The sequence below is a fragment of the Stegostoma tigrinum genome, unplaced genomic scaffold, assembly GCF_030684315.1.
Source record: "Stegostoma tigrinum isolate sSteTig4 unplaced genomic scaffold, sSteTig4.hap1 scaffold_140, whole genome shotgun sequence".
Taxonomy (NCBI): domain Eukaryota; kingdom Metazoa; phylum Chordata; class Chondrichthyes; order Orectolobiformes; family Stegostomatidae; genus Stegostoma; species Stegostoma tigrinum.
The window spans coordinates 325,662-340,265 of NW_026728086.1; positions in this window are offsets into that span (position 1 = coordinate 325,662).

A 14,604-nucleotide genomic window follows, 5' to 3' on the forward strand; every position below is an offset into this window, starting at 1 on the left:
GCCAGACCTGCTGAGCTTTTCCAGCAACTTTGTTTTTGTTCCTGATTTACAACATCCCAGTTCTTTTGTTATTTTGAAATAAGTCGCGATTGAAAAGGCTTCCTGCAGCTCAAAGCTAAAGATACTCTTGATACCGCTCTGTCAGCGAATAGAGAAATAGCGGTGAAATAAGGGGAATAAATACAGGTCTAGCAGTCCTCAGGTAAGATGGAAAGAGAATAATTATGAATATGAAGAACATCACGTGGTGAAGTGAGGTGAGTGTTGTTTTAATGAACTGTGATTGGGCAGAGAGGGAGGTTAATCAAAAAAGAACAAGCAGAAAAGAGATTCTCAAGAAAGGTCTGTGCAATGGAAAGCAACGAGAATCAGAAGATAAAAGCTCAAGACAGAAGAAAAAGTTTGAAGACCGAGGCTGCAAAACCTCCAATAAGTTGTTTCACTGCTCTACTGCCTAGTTATTGACTTCAGCAGTATAGTCCACATTCAACTGTAAATAGCTGTCTGAGTTTGTCACTGTAGTTTACTTCATAACAGACAAACTCCACACTTTGTCTCAATAAAGCTGACAGTTGGTTCACCAATTAGTTCTGCTGCCAAGTCCGTTCCTGTTTGAAAAGGGGTATAGATCACATTTAAATAGACAATGAAAAATGTCAATCCAGGCTGGGAGCAAAATTCTACTCCCTCGCCACTGACTCCATCCCTGCCCCTGGTAACTGGCAGGTAACACACTGGTCACAGTCAGGGTGCAATATTTCACCCGAAGATGAGCTTCTAACCACATTACTCACCGCCACGCTCATTATCACAAAGGCCACATACAATTTCAACCTCAACAGCATCTCAGTTCATCTGCTGCTGAAACTCTCATCCATTCCTTTGCTCCCTCTCGACTTAACTCCCCAAACACGCTCCCGGCCGGCTTCTTAATACTACTTCCCTGAAATCTTGAAATGATCCAAAAATCTGCTGCCCATGTGTTTATTCTCACCGATTTTAACATCTTCAAGTTTTGCCATTCTGTGCTCACTAACATAAACATTTTCTCAGTGGCAAAGCACCAAGGTTTTGAAATTCATATCCTTATTTTGAAATTTTGTCATCACACCTCTTTCGTTTGATAGTCCCTCCAGCTGCAAACCCCTCTGAGATATATCTGAAGAAGGGTCACTGGACACAAAACAGTAATGCTGCTCTCTCTCCACAAGCACTGCCAGATAAGCTGAGTTTTACATCAATTTCTGCTTGTGTTACAACTTTCAAGCATCTACTGTTCTTTTGCTTTTTCCTTCAAGACATTTGTTCTCCCTGACTTGCAACCTCCTGTGGGTTTCTGGTTTTAACTCCCACCTTTTTCATGTTTTCAGTTCCTAAGGCCATAAGCTCTTGAATTTACTCCCTAAACATCCCTGGTTTTCAAAGTCCCCTTGTTTGTTCAGGATGTTCCTTGAAACCTACTTCTTTGGCCAGTTTTGGGTCACTTGTCCTATTAAGTGCCTGGTATCAAATATTGTTTTGTGACAACCTTGTGTAATATGTCAGATCATTGGATTGAATCAAAAATGTGAAAACATTTAAATTGTTCTTTTGGAAAACATCACTAATCCTTCACGACCATTTGGGAACTCGCTACCTAATATCATTGCAAGTGCGACTTCACCACATGACCTGCACTGGTTCAGAAAGGTCAAACATCAAGTTCTCCAGATGTAACTGAGGATTGGCAATAGTTACTGATACCTTTGGAGAGTGATCCAACGTTCATGTATCTGGATATGGTGAATGAATAGACAATAGGTGCTGGAATAGGCCATTCGACCCTTCAAGCCAGCACCACCATTCATTACAATCATGGCTGATCATCCACAATCAGTATCCTGTTCCTGCCTTATCCTCATAACCCTTGATTCCACTATCTTTAAGAGCTCTATCTATCTCTTTCTTCAAAGTATCCAGAGAGTTGGCCTCCACTGCCTTCTGGGGCAGTGCATTCCATATATCCACCGCTCTCTGGGTGAAGAAGTTTTTCCTCAACTCTGCTCTAAATGGCCTACCCCTTATTTTTAAACTGTGTCTTCTGTTCTGGACTCACCCATCAGCGGAAACATGCTTCCTGCCTCCAGAGTGTCCAATCCCTTAATAATCTTATACGCCTCAATCAGATCCCCTCTCATCCTTGTAAACTCAAGTGTATACAAGGCCAGTCGCTCCAATCTTTCAACATATGATAGTCCCGGCCGCCATTCCAGGAATTGACCTCAGGAACCTACGCTGCACTCCTTGAATAGCCAGAATGTCCTTCCTCAAATTTGGAGACCAAAGCAGCACACAATACTCCAGGTGCGGTCTCACCAGGGCCCTGTACAGCTGCAGAAGGACCTCTTTGCTCCTGTACTCAATTCCTCTTGTTATGAGGCCAGCATGCTATTAGCTTTCTTCACTGCTTGCTGTACGTGCATGCTTGCTTTCATTGACTGATGTCCAAGAACACCTAGATCTCGTTGTACTTCCCCTTTACCGAACTTGACTCCATTGAGATAGTAATCTGCCTTCCTGTTCTTGCCACCAAAGTGTATAATCACACATTTATCCACATTAAACTGCATCTGCCACGTATCCGTCCACTCACCTCGCTTGTCCAACTCACCCTGTGTTCTCATAACATCCTCCTCACACTTCACACTGTCACCCAATTTTTTGTCATCAGCAAATTTGCTAATATTACTTCTAATGCCTTCGTCTATATCATTAATATATATCGTAAACAGCTGCGGTCCCAGCACTGAACCTTGTGGTACCCCACTGGTCACTGCCTGCCATTCTGAAAGGGACCCGTTTATCACTACACTTTGCTTCCTGTCAGCCAGCCAATTTTCAATCCAACTCAGTATTTTGCCCCCAGTACCATGTGCCCTAATTTTGTTCACCATTCTCCTTTGTGGGACTTTATCAAAGGCTTTCTGAAAGTACAGGTTCACTACATCCACTGGTTCTCCCTTATCCATCTTCATATGGACATGTTGCAGAACCTGTTGGGTAAGGGAAGTTCAGAAACAGAACAGCGATGGCTTCCTTCTGACTCGAGAGGGTCTAACTTTACTTTTTAATTGAAAAATGTTCAGGTTAATTTATAGTTCTTCACGGAGAATGAATTGTTGAACTTATTCAGCTGCATGTGTACAATAAATTTCTTCAGATGTGAGGTCAAAGAAATTCAAAACTATTCCTCATCCTCCCACAGACTTTCTCTCACTGTTAAGGTGCCTACTCATGGACTTAGGGGATCCAGGTACATGATTATTTGAAGTTTACATCCCATTCAGACAGTGGTTAAACAGTTTTTTGGCAGGCAGCCTTCATTCCTCAATTGTATCAGAGATAATGGGAACTGCAGATGCTGGAGAATTCCAAGATAATAAAATGTGAGGCTGGATGAACACAGCAGGCCAAGCAGCATCTCAGGAGCACAATCTCAGGAGCTTGTTTCAGTTTAGGAGTTGGGAAGTCATATTAAGGTTGCACAGGATGTTGATGAGACCTCTTCTGGAATACAATGTGCGGTTTCTGTCACACAATTACAGGAGGCATAACATGAAGCTGGCGAGCGTTAAGAAGAGGTTTACCAGGATGTTGCCTGGTATGGAAGCTTTGATTTGTAGAGAAAGGTCGGATTGACTTTGACATTTCTTGTTGGTGCTTAGGAGGTTGAGAGGCGGCCTGTTAGAAGTTCATAAAATAATGAGACATGTAGATGGTATGAATTGTGGTCGTCATTTCCCAAGGATGGGAGATTTCAAGACTAGGGGATGTTTTTAATTTGCGAGGATAAATAATAAAAAAAGATATGTGAGGCAGAACTTTGCAATGACTGTGAATAAAACAATGGCAAGTTCCAGCAGAGAAACAGGTGGCAAAGAAACAGGTGACAGTGATGCAGGCATGTGAGGGCTAATGTGTTTCGTTTGCCAGTGACATTCACCGCTTCACAAAGTGGGGAACATTGAAGTGCAGCAGTGATGGTGATTATTTTGCAGGATATTCACCTTGCAAATGGTTTTTTCCACCAGTATCCCTGATGACATCGCAATCGACAGGATGAAAGCTGCAGCAAGACATGTGGAGCCAGTGGTGTAATTGTTACGGCATCTGATTTGGATTGGAAGATTGGAATATTGTATCCTCTCTTGCTCGAGTGAAGTTGACAGCTTTTCTACCCTTGCAAATTGACGGACATCCCGAAGAGGACTGTCTGCCCAGCGCTGCTTTTGTCAGGTTCCCAGCACCTGAAGTGAATGGATTGCTGGGTTTTGTAAATTGAAAATTGAAATTGAAAGGTAAATGAGTAACATGAGTGTGGGGCTACTTCAGCTCATTGTATATTTCATATCCCAGCTCATGCCAACGGTTCCCATTGTCAGGAGAAACTGCTTGTGTTCCACATAAAGGTGCCTTTTGTCGGGAAACCTTGTGTACAGCAGGAGAGGCGGGTAGAACAGTGTGTGTATAATGCCACAAAGACTGACACTGAGCCACACATTAAACGGTAAAGTTAACAAGTAACGTTGTAAACTTGCTCACCCAGTCGGCTTGTTTTCGTTCAGACTTTTCGTCACCATGCGAATTAATGCCGTGAGTGAGACTTCCGAAGAAGCGATGTTGTTCTCCTCCACTTGGAATTTATACTGCCCGGTCTGTTCCGGCAACTTCCGTCATTTCGCATTCTGTTTGAATGGGTTGCATATGGTGTCCAATTCTATATGTTTGCCGACTGCATTATGGATTGAGAACCATGCCTCTAGGAATTCCCATGTGTGTCTGTGTTTGGATTGCACTACTACGGTTATGTTGTCCCAGTTAAACTGATGGCCTTCATTGTCCGGCTGTACTGATATTAGGGAAAGTTTGTCGTGTCATTTTGCTGCCAGCTGATGTTCATGCATACTGATGGCTAGTTTCCTTCCTGTCTGTCTGATATAATGTTTGTGGCAATCATTGCACGGTATTTTGTGAACAATGTCAGTTCTGCATGTTGTGGGTATGGTGTCTTTAATCCTTGAGAATGTTTGTCGTAGCATGGCTTTGGGCTTGTGTGCTACCGTAATTCATAGTGGTCATAGGAGTTGTCAGTTCTGATATGTTCTTGATTGTGGCAGTGTGTCCAGTGTGTTAGGGCATAATGTGTCCTCTTCGTGTTGCTGTTTAGTCAGCACCTGCGGATGAAATTGCAGGGATATCCATTCAAAGCAAAGATTTTGTATTGGTGTTCTTCCTCTTTCTGCATAGTTCTTGGTCATTGCAACGAGTGGTGGCCCATTTAAATAGTGTCCCGACAGCTTAGTTTGTGCAAAACTGACCTGAGTTAGATGCCAAATTAAAAGTATCCGAGCCCCTTGAGGCACTGACCCGAGTTGTGATGTGCAAAGGACAACACACGAAGGAGGATCCTTGTGTGATTGATCCAATGTGATCCATATGCCAGGGTAACAGTGAAGACTGGTCTTCAGCACCCACATTGAACCTGGCTCCACTTGGCCTCTACTCACCTCTCACAAACTACCATGGCCCTTCACTTTTCCTGACCTCCCCTCTATTCTTGTTTTAAACTGATTGCACATCAGGCAGTTACAGCTGGCATTGCTGATGTGGAACTGTAACATGGAGTGAATCGATGTTGACTGATCAATGACATAATTCTGCTTCTCAAGATCAGTCAATATTTTGTATTTATTACTTTAAATGATAACCATGAACAGGCTACGACAGTGACGGCACTGAATCGTAATCACTGGACCAGCAGGAAAGAGCAGTTTATGGCACTCAGGACACTGTCTGATTCAACCTTGCATTCTCCCAACCTTCTGCACATGATGCCCCTCTGCTCTGTTTCGGATTTGTTACATCTTGATATATAATAGTCTCCAGTTATCTATTCTTTTGCCATTTCCAATACATGAGACTCTCTTTCCATGTCTTGTGCCTGGCCCCACAGCTCAGTGGTCAGAGCACTGGTCTCAGAAACAAGTGGTTGTGAGTTCGAGCCTGTGATAGTGTTTGTACACACCCTGCTTCAAAGGGCAAAAAGAGCCCTTTAAAAATTATCTGAAATTATAACAGTATCATTTCCTCCACAGGCCGGAAATATGTGTGAATTTCCACATTGCTGTTTGTCCTTCCACTTGAGGAGCAGCATTTGGAATGGCAGGAAGCAGCTGACATCAGTGATGTTTGGCTGGAAGTACAAGGTGAAGCAGGAAAACTACAGGTGAGCAATGGGGGAGGAGCACAAACCCAGGGCATCCATCAAATACTTCCATTTGTTGCTGTGAATAGGTTCTCGTTTTGGAGTCTGGAATGGGACAATAGAGCCAAGTGAGTGACGCTCTGCTTTCTGGGGGTTGCTCTCTCCGAAAGCCTCTGGCACTCTCGGTGGAAGGTGTCCTTGTCAGTTTCGTTCTGTGGGTGAAAATGAGGGTCACTTCCCCGAGGGGGCATGAACACAGTCTTCCCACCTCAAACTTCAGTTTTGCTTGTTGGTTCCTCAAAGTGTTGATCCAGAAACCCGCACAGCACACACTTCATTGGGGAGACAATGGCCTGAGGTTGTTATCACTGGACAGTTAATCCAGAGACCCAGATAGTATTTTGGGGACTTGTGTTTGAATTCAGTTGCAGCAGACGGCAGAATTTGAATTCAATACAAACCTGGAATTAAGCGTCTAATGATGAGCATGAATCCGTTGTCCTTTAAGGGAAGTAATCTGCCATTTGTGCTTACACGTAACTCCCGACCCACAGCAATGTGGTTGACTCTTAACTGCTGTCTGGACATTTAGGAATGGGTAATAAATGTTAGCCTAGCCAGTGATGCCCTCATCCCGTGAATGAATTTAAAAAGTGCGTGAGGAATTCCTCCTCGATGGAATGATAACTGATTTGCTTTGCCCAATCTTTATGCAGACTGAAGTCACCTGACTGTTGAATCAGTGACCATTTATCACAGTTAGAGCTCTCCCTTTCTGCTGGTGTCTTCAATCTCCTGTGTAGTGCCTTCTGCTAAAATTACCACTCGAGTTGACTGGGGTGTATATACATCGACCACTGTCAATTTCTGTCCCTTGATGTTTCTAAACTGTACCCAGACTCCATTTCACCAGAACTAATATCCATTGTCATTACCATATTAATTTTATTCCGTAACCAGCAAAGCTGACCTACCTCCTCATCCTTGTCCATCCTTCCAAGTAACTGAATACCCCTGGAGCCCAGCTTCACACATCGTAGATATTTTGGTTTCTGATTTACCAAAACATCCTGGATTCTGGAAAAGTCTGAGTTCAGTAGAAATTAGCAGTTGTAACACTGCTATTTAAGAAAGAAGGAGGAGCAAAAATAAGGAATAAAGCCAGTTAACATGACTTCAGTCAGTTGGGAAAGTGCTTAATAATGTTCCTTCATTAAGCATGTTTCAGCAATGCACTTAAAACAAAAATCGCATCATCTGATTAAATCAACGTGGTCAATCCAGAAGAAGGCATCCCATGATGGAGACAGGACAGTTGCAGGTAAGTCCAAGGTCACCCCGTGGCCAGGCATGTTTAACAACTTTATTCCATTTTGAAAGTCAAACAAGTGAGATTGTATGAGAGATAATGGGAACTGCAGATGCTGGAGAATCCAAGATAATAAAATGTGAGGCTGGATGAACACAGCAGGCACAGCAGCATCTCAGGAGCACAAAAGTTGACGTTTCGGGCCTAGACCCTTCATCAGAGAGGGGGATGGGGAGAGGGTTCTGGAATAAAACGGGAGAGAGGGGGAGGCGGACCGAAGATGGAGAGAAAAGAAGATAGGTGGAGAGAGTATAGGTGGGGAGACAGGGAGGGGATAGGTCAGTACAGGGAAGACGGACAGGTCAAGGAGGTGGGATGAGGTTAGTAGGTAGGAGATGGAGGTGCGGCTTGGGGTGGGAGGAAGGGATGGGTGAGAGGAAGAACAGGTTAGGGAGGCAGAGACAGGTCGGACTGGTTTTGGGATGAGGCGGGGGAAGGGGAGATTTTGAAGCTGGTGAAATCCACATTGATACCCATTGTGGTTTTTCTTGTTCATCCTTTCCCTGTCCTCCCCCGATACTTCTGCACTCATAGGATATAGTCCTACCTTCGCACCTCCTATCCAACAAGCCGCATAATCTGACTCTTTCTGACTGGATGGTTCTTTCCATTTGATGTACATATATATAGGTATTGGCACAGCCAATCTTCGTCGGATCCATATTTGGGCCAAAAAATATCAGGTACCTTAATGCTTTCTCTAGATCAAACAAAACAACAATAATTTATCACTGTAGTCTTGTCTTTCTCCCACGTCCGGGAGCCGTATTCTCAACTGCCCAACATTCTCCCCAAAGGGCTGTCAGGCGGAATATATTCCACTTTGACGATATTTGCCAATTGGTCGCTACTCAGGCAACTCCCCTTGCCTCCCATTGTTGCTAATTTAATTAATCTTATCGAGATCTAGTGGCACCTTCTTCCACACCTGCTTCAGGGTCCTAACCCTCGCGTGGGGGATTTCCCCTCTGAACAACCGGCCTAAGGCTGGGTGCTCAAATCAGACTGACACCATACTCGTCCGATGAATCAGGCCAATTATATACTTTTTATATTTCGCCAATTCGCCGTCCTGTCCATACGCCCTGACCACCAAGGCTATACTTAAAGGTCAGTTTTCTTACCTTGGTCCGTGCACGGCCTTACCTGGTCATTACAACTCTTCCCCGTACTTCCTGTACCTCCCCATGGCAATACCTGCAGCAAATACCGCTGCTTCCCCGGGTCGCCCGGACAGATCTTTAAGACCTTTCCTGACCCGGGTCTTGTGCACAAGAGTTACCCGACCGGAACTGCCGCATCTACCCATCTTGTTTCCAGGGTCTCCCAGTCCGGATTGCACTTGCCCAAACTGCAAATGACAAACAAGGGAGTTGGAGATCGCCAAAATCGGAGAGGCGCGCCTTCCCCATCGTCCCACGAGTATCGAACGGTCAGTGTCGGATCCCAGACGAGCTCCCAATTGTGAGAAACAGTCCCAGCTCACAAATTCAGCCTGAGACAAAGCCTTGGAAACAAGACAATTTTATTCTGTACGATCTTGCAAGAAAGGGTGTTTGCTAGACAGACACACACTACAAAGCATGTTAAACATTCTTATCCAGTTTACAAGTTGCAGAATCACGCCTCCCTGCTCCCATTGGTCTTATCCGATCATTCCCCGTCCTGTCGGACAGCCCTTGTTTATTGTTCCCTTTTCTGCCGGCCGAAGGCCCCATTCCCTTGTTTACTGCAATCCTTATTTGCTCTCCTAAAGAGCGCTAGACATGCTGTACGTGAGAATCCAAGATAATAAAATGTGAGGCTGGATGAACACAGCAGGCCAAGCAGCATCTCAGGAGCACAAAAGCTGACGTTTCGGGCCTAGACCCTTCATCAGAGAGGGGGATGGGGGGAGGGAACTGGAATAAATAGGGAGAGAGGGGGAGGCGGACCGAAGATGGAGAGTAAAGAAGATAGGTGGAGAGAGTGTAGGTGGGGAGGTAGGGAGGGGATAGGTCAGTCCAGGGAAGACGGACAGGTCAAGGAGGTGGGATGAGGTTAGTAGGTAGCGGGGGGTGCGGCTTGGGGTGGGAGGAAGGGATGGGTGAGAGGAAGAACCGGTTAGGGAGGCAGAGACAGGTTGGACTGGTTTTGGGATGCAGTGGGTGGGGGGGAAGAGCTGGGCTGGTTGTGTGGTGCAGTGGGGGGAGGGGACGAACTGGGCTGGTTGAGGGATGCAGTAGGGGAAGGGGAGATTTTGAAACTGGTGAAGTCCACATTGATACCATATGGCTGCAGGGTTCCCAGGCGGAATATGAGTTGCTGTTCCTGCAACCTTCGGGTGGCATCATTGTGGCAGTGCAGGAGGCCCATGATGGACATGTCATCAAGAGAATGGGAGGGGGAGTGGAAATGGTTTGCGACTGGGAGGTGCAGTTGTTTTTTGCGAACTGAGCGGAGGTGTTCTGCAAAGCGGTCCCCAAGCCTCCGCTTGGTTTCCCCAATGTAGAGGAAGCCGCACCGGGTACAGTGGATGCAGTATACCACATTGGTAGATGTGCAGGTGAACCTCTGCTTGATGTGGAATGTCATCTTGGGGCCTGGGATGGGGGTGACGGAGGAGGTGTGGGGGCAAGTGTAGCATTTCCTGCGGTTGCAGGGGAAGGTGCCGGGTGTGGTGGGGTTGGAGGGCAGTGTGGAGCGAACAAGGGAGTCACGGAGAGAGTGGTCTCTCCGGAAAGCAGACAGGGGAGGGGATGGAAAAATGTCTTGGGTGGTGGGGTCGGATTGTAAATGGCGGAAGTGTCGGAGGATAATGCGTTGTATCCGGAGGTTGGTAGGGTGGTGTGTGAGAACGAGGGGGATCCTCTTGGGGCGGTTGTGGCGGGGGCGGGGTGTGAGGGATGTGTCGCGGGAAATGCGGGAGACGCGGTCAAGGGCGTTCTCGATCACCGTGGGGGGAAAGTTGCGGTCCTTGAGGAACTTGGACATCTGGGATGTGCGGGAGTGGAATGTCTTGTCGTGGGAGCAGATGCGGCGGAGGCGGAGGAATTGGGAATAGGGGATGGAATTTTTGCAGGAGGGTGGGTGGGAGGAGGTGTATTCTAGGTAGCTGTGGGAGTCGGTGGGCTTGAAGTGGACATCAGTTACTTCTTCAACCGGGAACCCAACCCTCCTTCCACTGACCCCTTCACCCGCTTCCAACACAAGTCCTCCTCCTGGACACCACCCCCAGGCCTCCTACCCTCCCTCGACCTCTTCATCTCCAACTGCCGTCGAGACATCAACCGCCTCAACCTCTCCACCCATCTCACCCACTCCAACCTCTCCCTCTCAGAACGGGCAGCCCTCCGCTCCCTCCGCTCCAACCCCAACCTCACCATCAAACCCGCAGACAAGGGTGGCGCAGTGGTAGTATGGCGCACTGACCTCTACATTGCCGAGGCCAGACGCCAACTCTCCGACACCACCTCCTACCGCCTCCTCGATCATGACCCCACACCCGAGCACCAAACCATCATCTCCAAAACCATTCACGACCTCATCACCTCAGGGGACCTCCCACCCACAGCCTCCAACCTCATTGTTCCCCAACCCCGCACGGCCCGTTTCTATCTCCTTCCCAAAATCCACAAACCTGCCTGCCCTGGTCGACCCATCGTCTCAGCCTGCTCCTGCCCCACCGAACTCATCTCCACCTATCTGGACTCCATTTTCTCCCCTTTGGTCCGGGAACTCCCCACCTACGTCCGTGACACCACCCACGCCCTCCACCTCCTCCAGGACTTCCAATTCCCTGGCCCCCAACACCTCATATTCACCATGGACGTCCAGTCCCTGTACACCTGCATTCCGCATGGAGATGGCCTCAAGGCCCTCCGCTTCTTCCTGTCCCGCAGGCCCGACCAGTCCCCCTCCACCGACACTCTCATCCGCCTAGCTGAACTCGTCCTCACACTCAACAACTTCTCTTTTGACTCCTCCCACTTCCTACAGACTAAGGGGGTGGCCATGGGCACTCGCATGGGCCCCAGCTATGCCTGCCTCTTTGTAGGTTACGTGGAACAGTCCCTCTTCCGCACCTACACAGGCCCCAAACCCCACCTCTTTCTCCGGTACATTGATGACTGTATCGGCGCCGCCTCTTGCTCCCCAGAGGAGCTCGAACAGTTCATCCACTTCACCAACACCTTCCACCCCAACCTTCAGTTCACCTGGGCCATCTCCAGCACATCCCTCACCTTCCTGGACCTCTCAGTCTCCATCTCAGGCAACCAGCTTGTAACTGATGTCCACTTCAAGCCCACCGACTCCCACAGCTACCTAGAATACACCTCCTCCCACCCACTCTCCTGCAAAAATTCCATCCCCTATTCCCAATTCCTCCGCCTCCGCCGCATCTGCTCCCACGACAAGACATTCCACTCCCGCACATCCCAGATGTCCAAGTTCTTCAAGGACCGCAACTTTCCCCCCACGGTGATCGAGAACGCCCTTGACCGCGTCTCCCGCATTTCCCGCGACACATCCCTCACACCCCGCCCCCGCCACAACCGCCCCAAGAGGATCCCCCTCGTTCTCACACACCACCCTACCAACCTCCGGATACAACGCATTATCCTCCGACACTTCCGCCATTTACAATCCGACCACACCACCCAAGACATTTTTCCATCCCCTCCACTGTCTGCTTTCCGGAGAGACCACTCTCTCCGTGACTCCCTTGTTCGCTCCACACTGCCCTCCAACCCCACCACACCCAGCACCTTCCCCTGCAACCGCAGGAAATGCTACACTTGCCCCCACACCTCCTCCGTCACCCCCATCCCAGGCCCCAAGATGACATTCCACATCAAGCAGAGGTTCACCTGCACATCTACCAATGTGGTATACTGCATCCACTGTACCCGGTGCGGCTTCCTCTACATTGGGGAAACCAAGCGGAGGCTTGGGGACCGCTTTGCAGAACACCTCCGCTCAGTTCGCAAAAAACAACTGCACCTCCCAGTCGCAAACCATTTCCACTCCCCCTCCCATTCTCTTGATGACATGTCCATCATGGGCCTCCTGCACTGCCACAATGATGCCACCCGAAGGTTGCAGGAACAGCAACTCATATTCCGCCTGGGAACCCTGCAGCCATATGGTATCAATGTGGACTTCACCAGTTTCAAAATCTCCCCTTCCCCTACTGCATCCCTCAACCAGCCCAGTTCGTCCCCTCCCCCCACTGCACCACACAACCAGCCCAGCTCTTCCCCCCCACCCACTGCATCCCAAACCAGTCCAACCTGTCTCTGCCTCCCTAACCGGTTCTTCCTCTCACCCATCCCTTCCTCCCACCCCAAGCCACACCCCCCGCTACCTACTAACCTCATCCCACCTCCTTGACCTGTCCGTCTTCCCTGGACTGACCTATCCCCTCCCTACCTCCCCACCTACACTCTCTCCACCTATCTTCTTTACTCTCCATCTTCGGTCCGCCTCCCCCTCTCTCCCTATTTATTCCAGTTCCCTCCCCCCATCCCCCTCTCTGATGAAGGGTCTAGGCCCGAAACGTCAGCTTTTGTGCTCCTGAGATGCTGCTTGGCCTGCTGTGTTCATCCAGCCTCACATTGTATTATCTTGGAATCTCCAGCATCTGCAGTTCCCATTATCTCTGTACGTGAGAATCGTCAGGTTTGCAGAAATAAGCCTCTGCTACAACACCCTTATCTCTACCACGTCCTTGTCTGCAGAAAGAATGTTTCTGGTCGTGCTAACTGCCACCTTTTCAGAACCTAATCTCTGGTTAATGATAAACGTCTGCGACAACATCTTGTGACTATGTTCTTCTTTTGCCAGACCCCACCATTCATCCTTATCTGCAGAACCAACATTTCTAATCTCTCACACCTTGAAGTCACTCACCATCCTGACTTGGTAATGTATCACCGTTCCTTCAATTTCGCTGGGTCAAAATCCTGGAATTCCCTCCCTAATAGCATTGCGGGTCACCACACATCAGGAGGACTGCAGCAGTTCAGGAAGGCAGCTCACCACCACCTTCCCAAGGGCAACTACTGATGGGCAAGAAATGCTGGCCCAGCCAGGGACACCCACATCCCACACATTAATTAAAAAAATACTGTGTGAACAGTCAGAAGAGGAGGATCCTGGTGTCTCATTTCCCTGGAACAAAAACAAAGTTGCTGGAATAGCTCAGCAGGTCTGGAAGCATCTGTGACCCTTCCTCACTCCCCTGGGATTTACCAAACCTGTTTATTATTTCCACTTCCTCTTTCATTCTGACTCTTTAATTTCTCAATTTCAGTCCACTCGCCTTTTGAGCTCTTCAACAACCCCATTTGGGAAAATGAGAGAAAGCTGGAATTAACGCAGGAAACTGGGACGTGGGCGGAAGTATGAGGAGAGGCCACATCAAAGAAAGCTCCCATTCCAACAACAGAGCTTCACAAAACACAAAGGCAGCATGAAAGCTTGAGCTGAGTGAACATGATGATGTGTGGGCTGTCATGAGGAAAATGTGACCATGATCACAAATGGTTAAGATCACAGGATCCCGACAGTGCAGAAAGAGGCCATTCAATGCATCTCGTCTGCACTAGCTCTCTATCCCACCCGACTCCCATACACCCAGCATTTACCGCAGCTAACCCAACCACCTAAGCTGCACACTCGGGGACAATTTAGTCGGCCAATCCACCTAACTTGCATTTTTGAACTGTGGGAGAATCACAGTTTAGCTCTGAAGAAGCGAGATTGTGGATTAAGGCTCAAAAACCTCAACATTGAAACAATTTAATGGTTTTTGTTTCCAAAATTAAAATCTGGGGAAAGCTGCAGCCACAACGATTTCAGTTTCTCTCTGGAGGAATCAAATTTAAAGCTCTGACCTGGGGGCGCTGTGAGTTGACCGAGGCCTGGGACCAGAAATGTAACAGATTCTGAGCAAGGTGGGTGTGAGACAAGGGCAAAAGGCACATGTCACGGGGGGAAGGCCGGAGAG